This window comes from Protopterus annectens, chromosome 3.part1, assembly GCF_019279795.1.
Source record: "Protopterus annectens isolate FY-2018-M chromosome 3.part1, PAN1.0, whole genome shotgun sequence".
NCBI classification, from domain to species: domain Eukaryota; kingdom Metazoa; phylum Chordata; order Ceratodontiformes; family Protopteridae; genus Protopterus; species Protopterus annectens.
Window position 1 is genome coordinate 77,219,244 of NC_056732.1, and position 12,738 is coordinate 77,231,981.

The following is a 12,738-nucleotide window of genomic DNA, read 5'->3' on the forward strand; positions in this document are numbered from 1 at the left end:
AAGTCTCCCGCCCTTGTGGCTCTGACGGATCTAGATTTTTTGAGGTGAAGCATATTCATCAAATCTGGGTTTGACATGGGCCTGGAGCATCTGTCTTCATCCCATTTCTCCCAAATACTGTTAACTTCATTTGGAACTCTTTGTGGAGCTTGTCTGTGTTTAATAATATACGTATCAAAACTGTTTTATTGCAGAAAGAAATTGTGTATATTTTAAAATTTAAAACTATGTTTCCTTTTGGGCTAAATGAGGATCTTAATTGGAAAGTATTATCTTGTTAAGATGTTGTTTAAATTGATTAATTGTTTAATCATTTTTAGTGGGTGTGTATATATACTGTTTTGCTATGCAAGTATTTTATTCTCCTTGAAGGCTTTGGCCGAGACGTCAGAGAGAGATTATTTCCAGTGTGCAATAAATCCTTTGGTGGAATTTGCTTCTGTTGTTTTTTTCCTGCTTGGTTCCTGTTGTTCCAGTGGGAAGCATGGGTTACTCTGGGCATAAACAAAATGTTCTATGTCATCTACCCAGTGTTTGCATTGTTAAATGTGCAAGGGGAACAATCACATGCTGGAAACAACAAAATACTTATTTTTTTGTCCCTGTGGAAATTTTTACATTTACAAAATAAAATTATTTACTGCGGTGGTGGTGCTGCGGTAGCACTGTCGCCTCACAGTAAGATGTGCCGATCGATTCTCAGCTAGAGCATCTTTTGTCTGGAGACATGCGTGAATGGGTGCACCTTCGTTGAAGGTTGTGCGTTAGGGCTGGCAACTCGGCACATAAAAATCTACTGTGAATCATTAGCAGACCGGAGTTCCACTGTGGTGACCCCTAACCGGGAAAAGCAAAAAGAAACAACAACAACAGCAACAAAATAAAATTATTTGAAAAGATATAGGGCAGGATTCACGAAGGCTTGCACAGAGTCTAAGAGTAGTGTAAGACTCCATGCAGCCTTCGTGATCCAGGAACAGCCCTAAAGTCCGTGTAAGAGACCAGCTAAAACGTCTCTTACATGGAGTGGGTGTGGATATGCTAATCACCTCACTTGCAGCCGAAAGGCATGCAAATGAGGTAGATTAGCGATCCACAAAGCTCAAAGCAGCCCGTGTAAGAGCCGTTTTAGCTGCAGAAATGTACTCAGTTGACAACTGAGTAAGTTTCTGCAAAAATCACAATGGAGCCATGTCAGCTCCAAATAAAGGGTGCATATGTGTCAGGCAGCATGCCAATGGCCAAATATGTGGCCATTGGCAAGGTACCCCGATGCAAATATGAAAAATAAATATGTTTAAACGCAGTGCAGCCCCACGCAAATGGGTTGCGCTGTATAAAACATAAAAATGAAGGTTATAAACCCACAAATGTGGGTTTTATGCAGTACATGGATTTACAATACAGGGACCAGCAGACCAAAAACAACATGGCCACCGTTTAGTGGTTGCTAAGGGGGGAAGCTGAGTCTAAGAGATGTAACTAAGCATTAGTAGGCAATCTGATGTAAATGAGTGTTAGGATACTGAATTCCACTGTCACATAGCAAATGAGCACATTCTGAGTAGTGTAAGAGATACATAAGGGGAGGAATAGAGTAGGAGATAGGTGACATCACAGGGGGGAATGGTAGAAAGAAATGCAGTTCATTGGAGGTCAGTGTTACATGACAGATGTCAGACACATATCATGGAAAGAGGAGTGCCACAAGATAAGCATGGGAAAGTCAAGAAATGGAAGGTGTACACTGTTGCTTACACCAAAGTTTCTTGCTGGGCATGCATGCGCATGTGTGTGCGCCATGAGGTGCAAGTAGGGCAGTGTGCGCACGTGTAAGGCAGACTGAGCATGTGGGAGCATGTTGGCAGACTTCTAAGACTGTTTGCGCTGGTGTGCGTGCGTTTTAACCCGAATAAGCAGATTCTGAACCATGTAAGCATGTGTGCGCACGTGTAAGCCACTGTGAGCGTGTTTCTGCTGGTATGCGCATTGCTCCCCCCTGAGGAAACAGAAAGGAAAAAGGAAGCAACAGAATTAGTAGGAAGCTAGCAGGGAATACTGCTGGAGCTAGCAGGTGAAAACAATTAGAAGCAGGCAATTACACAGACAGAATAGTAGCTCAGCCAAGCACTTAAAACTCTGCAAACTCTGCAAACAGCAGTGCAAGATGTTTCTCTCAAGAGACATTGCAAGACAGGAGTAAGCTATTAGAAGTGAAAACTGAAAAAGCTGAACTCAGAGCAGAAATGCTAGGGGCTGCCATAGCTGTCATAAGGAGACACAGGCGACTTGCTGAGGGTGGTGACAATGCAGATGGTGCCAGACTACCCACAGTGAGGAGACAGAGAAGAGTGTACAGGCCCAGGGTCACCTACCACGGGTTACATGAGCTGGAGATAGTAGAGTGCTATAGAGTGGACAGAGACCTCCTGCAGCAAATTGTCGAGCTGTGCAGGCCACGCCTCACACACAGAACCAACAGAGGGGAACCCATCCCAGTGGAAACCAAGGTATGTGTTGGCCTAAGAATACTAGCAACAGGTACCTTCCAGAGACCAACTGGTGATATGATGGGGATATCACAGGCATCAGCCTCCAGGGTACTGCACCAGTTCCTGGATGCCATGTCAGCACATGTCGGTGATCATGTATATTTCCCCAATGCCCGTGAGGTATTGGCCATCAATATGTATCTCTTCCAGCAAATAGCGGAATCCCCTGAGGTAGTGGGTGAATAGACTGCAAGCACATACGCATCAAAGCACCAGCAGGTGAGTGGGGTAGGGCCTACATTAACCGCAAGGGCTTTCCCTCCATCAACTGCCAAGTCATGTGTGATGCCCAGGGCATAATAATGAATGTGTGTGCTGGCTGCCCTGGGAGCTACCATGATTCCCATATCTGGCATTTGACGCAGCTGTACCAGACATTTGCCAATGGGGACATCCCACATGGACACCTAGTGGGGGATGCAAGTTATGCACTGGAGCCGTGGCTGATGACACCCATCAGAAACGCACACACACCTGAACAGCAACGCCATAATGAGGCACACGCACAAACACGTAATGTAATAGAGCGTGTGTTTGGGCTGCTCAAGTCACGGTTCCGGTGTCTGGACACATCTGGTGGAGCCTTGCAGTACTCACCAACTACATGTACCCAAATTGTCATGGTATGTGCTATGCTACATAATATGATCTTGAGAAAACAGCTGCAGCAGGACCAGCATAGGGCCAGGCCAAACAGCCCCCCACCATTGCCAAGGCCATCACAGGCAGAGCGTGACTCAGAGGAGGAACAACCTGAGCCTGCCCCAGTAGGCAGAAGGAGGCATGCCCAGTATGCCCTGGCCTTGGCAAAGAGGCAATGCATAGCACATACACTGGCTCAGTAGGAACCCTGGGAATGATACCCCTCTCTGACTCACTCATATAATAACAGGGATGCCTAAAATGACATAATCTGCTCTCAAACATGTACAGGGAGTGTAGTATGTGCATCCGACAGAGGCAGCCCTGCAGCACCACCTGAGGCATGAATGCCATGTGTTAAGCAATGTAACACCATGTAGTATATGCACACTTGAGGACCCTGACTAACATCCTACCCTCACCAAGCATGATGCCACAATATGACAATGAGATGATCAATTGCAATAATTGGCTGAAGTATTGCAGTTAGTCAAAGGGGATCCAATGTGTGCCAGCCTGGGATGACATGCTGAGCATGACATGATGCTCCACCTGCTAGGACTGGCATGCACCTATCAGTGCAGGCCGTATGGATACTGGCAAAGGCTGTTATTACTCACAGCATGCCCTGAATAGGTAAGGCTCAAAACACAAACCCACCTCCATAGGTATCACAAGGGATAAGAACCTAGATGTAACGCTACCCAATGCCAGAAGTCTAAACAGCCAGATGCATGCAGTCTAAACTCACCCAGTATGGAGAATGTTGATATCTGTGCTGTAACAGAAAACTGGGTCAAGGCTCACAACAGCACCCTAACACTACCAGGTTACACCTCATACTGTGCTGTACAGCCTCAAAACATGGAACAAGCTACAAAAGGAGGGTGACTAGCAATAATTGTCAAGGATAACCACACCCCCATGTTGGTACCACAACAAGAAGCAGCATGGGCTAGCCATGGTCAAGTAACAGTGGCTAAAACTGCCTCCCAGTTTATAGCCTGCTACAGACTACCGTTCCAACACCAGGAACTGCACCTGGCCTATGTTGGAATACATGAATATATCAAGTCCTCCAAACCACATTATATTGGGTGACTGAAAATACCCAGACATAGACTGGGAGCATTATACTAGCTCCAACACTGTAGGACAAAAGTTCCTAGAATCCATAAACCAAAATGCCCAGGAACAACGTACCACTCCCACAAGAGGGGTAAGCATACTGGATGTGATAATCAGCAACATGGGTACTGGATGGCAAGATGAGAAGTGTATCCCTCACTGGTAAGACCAGACCATAGAGTAATCACACTGGATATACACATCCTGACCACAGACCCTGACCAGAAAACCACAGTGAAAAACATGTGTAAAGCAAAAGTTGCACACCTCCAATCTGATGTGGAATCCATTAAAGGCCCTGTGCAGGTGCAAAATATGGGCCACACCTCAGAACCTGTTATACAGGCATTCCATGAACACTGCCAGGAATGCTTGGATTATGCAATCCTAAATTAAAACAAGACACAATGCCATACACGCAGGCATCTGGCATGGTGGACTCCAGCCATTACCAAACCATGCAAGAGAATGAGGAAGCTACTACATGATAGAGCAAACATAAAAAGGGAAGTAATCACTGATCAGTAGTATGGCAATAAAATATGTCCACACATACAATCCACTAAGGCCAGCTACAACAAGTTGAATCTGTGAATCATGAGGCAATGTTACACCTGCCCCAAGTACACAGACAACCCCAACTCCCCCCAAGAAATACAAGTATATGTGAGAGATGCAACCATTTATCCAGACTGGAGGCTGAGCTCCCTCAACTCAGTACTTCCAAAACTAGTCAGGAGGAGAAGGTAACCACACACACACCACAATCCCAGTCTCACATAGACCTATCACAACTGCAAACCAAAGACATGAACACAGAAAAACATTCCCGGAGGCCCGAATTACAAACACACCACACCAACAAAGGCCTCCAAAGCAGACACCCAATCAAACAACCTCCAAACATAGCACATGCAACACATAGTACACAAAGCTGGTGTGCCAAACAGTCACAGGCCAGAAGGAGAAACAACATGCCTGATACAGTTGTAATAGGTGACTCCATAGTGAGACACGCTGCTGTCCCGCTCACCAGACTGAACAAGGGAAAGGGTACAGTAAGCTGCCTGTAGGCTGCTACAATACGCCACATAACACAAGTATGCAGGTCATCCCAAAGCAAGTAGAAATATGATGCAGTCATAGTCCATGCTGGTGTGAATGACCTGAGATATACCTCCCCGGACTACATGAAAAGAGACATAGATGAGCTCTCCGATTATGTAGTCCAGGCCGGTATGACACTGACCGTTTGCAGCATCCTACCCTCACCAAGAATGATGCCACAGTACAAACACAGAATGATCAGCTTTAACAAGTGGCAAAATTACTGGTGTCATTTCAAGGGGATCTAATGTCTGTCTGCTTGGGATGTCATGCTTGACAAGCCACGCTGCTGTTCCAGGGATGGCATGCACCTGTTACCCCTGGGCGTCTGGATATTGGATAAGGCTTTTGCCACCTCCATAGAGCCTTTCATGGGCAAGGCTGAAAAGACTAACCCACCACCCTAGAAAACATAAGTGGAAAGAAACATAAGGGTAATGCTGACCAATGCCAGACGTGTAAACCTCAATATGCATGCTCCCGAGGCCCTCCCCAGTATGGAGAACATCGATGTCTGTGCAGTGACAGAAACCTGCTGCAAGCCTCCTGACAGCACAACAGCACTACCAGGTTATACCACATATAATGCGTTATGGCCCCAAAACCTGGACCAAAACATAAAAGGAGGGTGAGTATCCATATTCAGCACAGACACTCATACGTCCAGGTAACTGACAATGCACAAAGCATTGGAGTCCACCCATGTGCAACTAACCATAGGCAAGACTGCTGTACAGTCTGTAGCATGCTACAGACCACACTCGCACACACAGGAACCCCACCCAGCCGTCCTGAAGACACTGGACAATATGAATGTCCCACCAAATACCAAACAAGGTACTCACAAATTACCACATAGGTGGTAAACCATTATGTATGGAAGGAGTAATCAGGGACCTAGGGAAACAAGTGGACAGTAACCTGTTATGTGACACTTACATTGCCAATGTGGCTAGGAAGACTGTCTATATTGGACACCGTATCATGAAAGGATTCACATCTACGTCAACAGAGGTTGTGCCCCTATACTGTTCTCTTATCAGACCCATAATCTAGTACAATGCCTCATTTGGGATGTACCTTACCTGACACCTGCAGCAGTTAGAAAGACCTCAAAGGTACCTCACCAAGAGGATAAAGGGTCTCAAATATATGTCATATGCTGCCTGGCTGTAGACACCCCAGCTGAATGCAGTCACATACTGCCAACACAGAGGCGTTGTATGCCTGTTGTACAAGGCCATGTCCAACACAGGAGTAATGGACATGCTCCACCCCAGAAAACTCAAAGCCATCGGAGCTGTGAGAGTGAGAGATGTCAACCTCAACGCATAATGAAATAGGATGTTCTGGAGGGACAGATACATAACCCCAGAGGCTCCCCACACCCTGGAACAGAGTCCCACTCCATGTTAGGCAGAGCCCCTCACTGACACTCTTCAACAGGAATCTTGCCAAGTGGATGGATGATCATAGATGTACACTGGGGGTCTTCACTGTGTCACGTCCAGACAGAGGCACAGTAAAGTAAATCATAAATGGCCATAATATTCACATAGCAAGGGGTGGCGAAAGCCACACACACTCTGGCTAGGCTTACAAATGCCCTAGGGTGGATAGCCTAGTATGAACCTATGAACCTATGAAGATACAAATTGTACAGGACACTAAGGATAATCCCAAGGCTTCCTCAACTGATGGTAGGAATCGTGTTGGGAATTCACAGATATGCTCTGAATCACACAAATATTACAAACAACATACCAAACACACACACATATTGCCAACATACAACCTGACAGGTGCAGTGCAACCCCCCCCCCCAGAATGCAAAATATCTATACCAGCAGACTGCTGGCCCCCTGACATTGCAGATGCTGAGGTAACCGCCAGCATCTACAAAGCAAAACACACAGCAGCAATGGTATGAGATGGTGTCCTGGGCTGAGTCCAACATGGACTCCAAGAAGAATGGAATGCCAAATCACACTACTGCTCAATGTCAGCCTTACCACAGGATATGTACCCAAAGAGCAGTGTACAACAACAGTGGTCCTTCTCAGCAAAGGTGTTGCCTGAATGGATACTGCAAACTACCACCCCAGAATCCTGAGAAGCTTGGTCTGCACAACTATGGAAAGGATCAGCATGTACCGCAGACATAAAGATATTGGGGACCTACTGACACCGGACCCTACCCAGTGTGGCTTTCTTAAGTGCAGATCCTGCCCCTAAACATGTTTGACTCATTTGAAACAGTCATTAAGATCATTGATGAGAGCAATGTGGTCCACACAGCGTAGCTGGACCTTGCAAAGGCTTCCATACAATACCCTACGTGTTCATTATAGATATGCTCACCAGCTTAAATATAAACCCCTATGTCAGTAGAGGGGTTGCAAACCAGACCAAGGACAGAACTGACATGGTCAGACATGCTGCAGCCATGTCAGACTACAAACCAGATATAACTGGCATCCCACAAGGCTTGGTCCTGGGACCTCCCTCGTTTGGTATATATGTCCCATAGGTACAGGCCAACATGGAAGGACTGTATCTGAATATGTTTGCAGAGGACTACAAACTGCCCACCATATCTGACCCTCCAGCTGACACAAGCATCCCACAAAAGGGCCACATGGAAACAGACAACTGGTGCCATAGCCATGTCAGCAAGCTAATTGCAGAAAAGTGTATAGTCAAGCCCCGTGGATATACAGTAAGTGCCCACCAATTAGCACATAGGTGTTAACCCATTACATACTTAACATATAATGAGAGACCTGGGGACACAAGGTGATAGATATCCTGCATTGGACAAACATGTGGCTGTAGTGTTTACAGAAACATACCATATACCCACCTAATCATGAAGGTTGTCAGATCTAGATAAGGGGAGGTCATTGTGGCTCTGCAGTCATCCTTCATCAGCGTTACAATTGACTACAATAGCCCCTGTGGGATGTACCTCAGCAGACACCTCCATCAACTGTAAAGTCCCCAAAAGTACCTCACCAGGAGTATCAAAGAGCTTGAACAGATGCCATGTGTTGCCTGATTAAACAGACTGCAGCTCCACACACTGCCATACTGCCCACCCAGAGGCAAGCTGTGCCTGATGTATAAAGCCATGTCCAAGCTGGAATCAATGAACATGCTGCACCTTGTACAATCTGAATGGCAGTGAGCTATGCACATGAGAGACCTGAACCCCAGCACTGACATACATAGGACAAGCTGTACTGCATGATCCATAACACAGAAGCCACCCCCACTCATGAGTAAACTCCCAGTACAGGTTATCCATAGAGTCACTCATCGATTCTCCTCAAGAGGAATCTTGATGAGTGGATGGGAGATGGTAGGTTTACCCTGGGTATCACTGTTATGTCACAGGTAGACGGAGGCACAGTATACTAACCATGAAATATGTCATGGCAAACTCCACTTACAATGTGTGTCGAAGGACAAACTTACTCTCCGACTAGCATTAGAAATGGCGTAGGGCACATCGCTAGTGTTTGCCAATGTACACCTATGTTGTGGAATACACTACCAATGTTGGACAAGCCTGGTTTAAGTAGTTCATATCTGAACATAATGCAACATGGTCAGATGTGCACAACTGGCCCCTAACCAGGCTGTTGTGCTCACTATGGAAATGTAAAGCAGTGATAGGACTAAAGCCCAGGATACTGTCCACCACAGTGAAAGTACTGAACCAGTACACTATACGGTACTACAGTGTTAGGTCAGTATGAAAGGATGTTGACAACTGTATGCAAAGTATCCCATGCAAACCCTGCAGGCACAGTATAATCCCTGTTGTGTTCACACACAAAGCAGTTGGACAGTAACTACACAACATGACACACAACACACAACCATAAACGGGAGATATTGTTGAAGTTCACACTCATCCACAAATGTGGTGGGCTGCAGAGTTCAACATATGGAAAGCTCACACTGGGCATGCTCGCACACTTTGATAAATGAGACATATGTCAGACAACATGCCATGGGAAGGCTGAACTGGGCATGCTCACACACTTAGGCCAAATCTCAGTTTAGCAGTTGGCCACACATATCTGGTATTTGTACATGTTATTCCAGGAACCAACCACATTACAGCAATCTGCCCAGTGCACACAGTTAAATGACTACAGAGACATACATGATATAGTGGATCCCTCCCATATGCAAACATCTTCCACAGATACACAAGTTGTTCATACAAACAGGGAATGCTGTGGCAATAAAGACCTGCAAACAGTCTATCAGCAACAAATAATGTGCATCTGACAATTAAACATATGGGTGTAGAGGTCAACACTAGGCTGTTTGCCCTAGGGAATGACAGCTTAGCCAGAGTGTGCTTGGCGTCTGCCTCCCCAGTACAGTAGGCTACTATGCCACTGTAAAGTAGGTCACATAAGGCACCGTGTGAGGCTAGTATGCTGTGCCTCTGTCAAGCAGGGACACAGTGGAGATCCCAGGGTTTGAATTTGCTAAGCCACATCCATGTTGTTGGTGTGTGCTGGAAGAGGGTTGCTGAGGACCTCTAACAGTAAGTGGGCATCAATAACAGACTGAGGGGAGCCTTATCTGCATTGTCTGGACAATTTCACTGTGAACACTGTGTCATGATGATTATGAGGGATTGAAGTGTCGTGCCGGTACTGTTCAGAGATGTCCTCCCTCTGTGGGCGACTGCTCTGCAATGTATTAACTCACTCTGTCTGTTGGACAGCTCATATATGGCTGGTGTACACCTGACAGGTGTCCTGTTGTGGAGCAGTCATGGGTATATTTGGGATAGCATGATCAATGCAAACCTTCCACATGCTCATAGAATGCAATTGTCAAGGATTATGCAGAGTGGCCTGTATACTCCCCCAGCATGGGTCCTTTGAAGTCTTCCACCCCAGTCTTCACAAGTGTAAAGTCTGCTTTTGATAAATACAGTTTGTTTGCAGTGACAACCTTGCCTGGGGGTGGGGATGGGATCTGGATGTCCAGGAAAAGGTGGGTATGGTCAGATATCAATAATGGTGGTCTACCTCTGGTGTGGAACAGTGAGTACCCATGTTGCAGATGGTCAGGTGCAATATGTATTCCCCCTTGTGGCTGTGGTGAGTGGTTCTGCCGTAGCACATGGACTCACAAATTGTAGTGGCTGTAGGGTAATGTTGTAGAGGCCTGAGTATTTCCCACACACAATATGCCTGTACCTGACATTAACAACTGGAATGGTGTATGTGAACACCTGCATATCTTGGCACTGTTCCCAGGGAAGCAAAGTGTGTGTCCTGGATGTGGGAGGGGTGGTCTGGACTGGTTGTGTTGTGTGTTACAGGTCCTGTGGTCACGAAGCATGGTATAGAACATAACCTGTCAGTGCGATGTGCATATCTGACCCTGAAGTAGGTGGCTGCAAATGCATATATATGCTATCCCCCAAATAACAGGTAGTACTAGATGTACATACCTCTGTAGAAATAATGATGTCAGCACCCTATAAATACTGCAGGTGCAGAATAGGTGCCCAGTAATTCGGATAGTGCGCTCTGCTAATGTGTCTCCCTCAAGTATCATAATATAGTTAGGTAAGGGTTTGAATCCTGCAAATGCTCAGTGTGTGTGTGTGTGTGTGTGGGTGAGCAGCGTTGGTGTGTGTGCAAGTCTGTGTGAGGGAAATGTCCCTTTTGGCAACTGGGGAAACACACTACAGGATGCACATTTCCCTTTCTAAACACTGATGATGTCAGCACCCTATAAGTACAGCAGGAGAAGGGAAACCTCCCAGTAATGCGAATAGCGCGCTCTGCTAATGTGTCCGTTTCAAGTGTCATAACATCGTTAGGTAGGGGTTTGAATCCTGCAAATGCCCGGTGTGTGTGGAGTGGAGTTAGTGTGTGTGCAAGTCTGTATGAAAGAAATGTCCCTTTTGGCAACTAGGAGAACACACTACAGGATGCACATTCCCCTTTCTAAACACTGATGATGTCAGCACCCTATAAGTATAGCAGGAGAAGGAAAATTTCTCAGTAATGCGAATAGCGTGCTCTGCTAATGCGTCCATCTTGAGTGTTATAACATAGTTAGGTAGGGGATTGAATCTTGCAAATGCCCAGTGTGTGTACAAGTCTGTATGAAAGAAATGTCCCTTTTGGCAACTAGGAGAACACACTACAGGATGCACATTCCCCTTGCTAAACACTGATGATGTCAGCACTCTATAAGTACAGCAGTAGAAGGGAAACCTCCCAGTAATTCAAATAGTGTGCTCCGCTAATGCATCCGTCTTGAGTGTCATAACATAATGAGGTAGGGGCTTGAATCCTGCAAATGCCCAGTGAGTGTGGAGGGGGGTAAGTGTGTGCGCAAGTCTGTATGAACGAAAAGTCCCTTTTGGCAACTAGGAGAACACACTACAGGATACACATTCCCCTTTCTAAACACTGATGATGTCAGCACCCTATAAGTACAGCAGGAGAAGAGAAACCTCCGAGTAATGCGAATAGCATGCTCTGCTAATGTGTCCGTCTTGAATGTTATAACATAGTTAGATAGGGGTTTGAATCCAGCAAATGGCAAGTGGGTGGGGGGGGTGGGAGTAGTGTGTATGCAATTACATGTGTGAGAGAGTTGACCCTTTTGCCAACCAGTACAACACACCAGTTTCTGCATATTCCAATCTCTACACAGAGATGATGTCAGCACCCTACAAGTACAGCAGAAGAGGGAAAATCTCCCAGTAATGCAAATAGCACGCTCTGCTACTGCGTCTCTCACTACTGTCATAGCACAGTTAGTTATGGCTTTGAATTCCACACATGCCACGTGTGTTTTTGTCACAAAGAATGCCCATGTGTGTGGGTTGTTGTTCACAATAATGCATGACATTGATTAAACCAGTAATGGCAATGGACACAGATGATGTATGTGTGTACCAAATACACATATGTACCTGTGACCTTCAATAGTTACCATATCTGATGCCTGCCACATGTGAATACATGGTATTTGCACTGGATAACATTATGACTGTGGTCTTCTGTGTGGGTGCTGCATGTGGTATGTGTATATACAGCGTGAGATGTAGATGGTATCATCCTAGCAGCGAGGGATACACATCTGGTCTGGGGCATATAGTCTACATGTTGTTGATGAACAGGTGCTGCATGTTTTCACCTGTTGTGGGAGAGGTAACAAGTTGTTCCATAGCAATGCAATGACTACATGCTAGGAACCTTTCAGCTAGGGTGTTGTAGCTACAGTAATTCATCAGCATTCAGTAATACATCAG

At 45.9% G+C, this 12,738-nt stretch overlaps 1 protein-coding gene across 1 annotated transcript in view; it reads left to right on the forward strand.

Moving 5' to 3' along the window:
* The window catches only part of LOC122797634 (otoferlin-like), a 1,687,021-nt gene that overhangs the window by 565,687 nt on the left and 1,108,596 nt on the right, over window positions 1-12,738 (forward strand). The gene's annotated exons all lie outside the window — the stretch shown is intronic.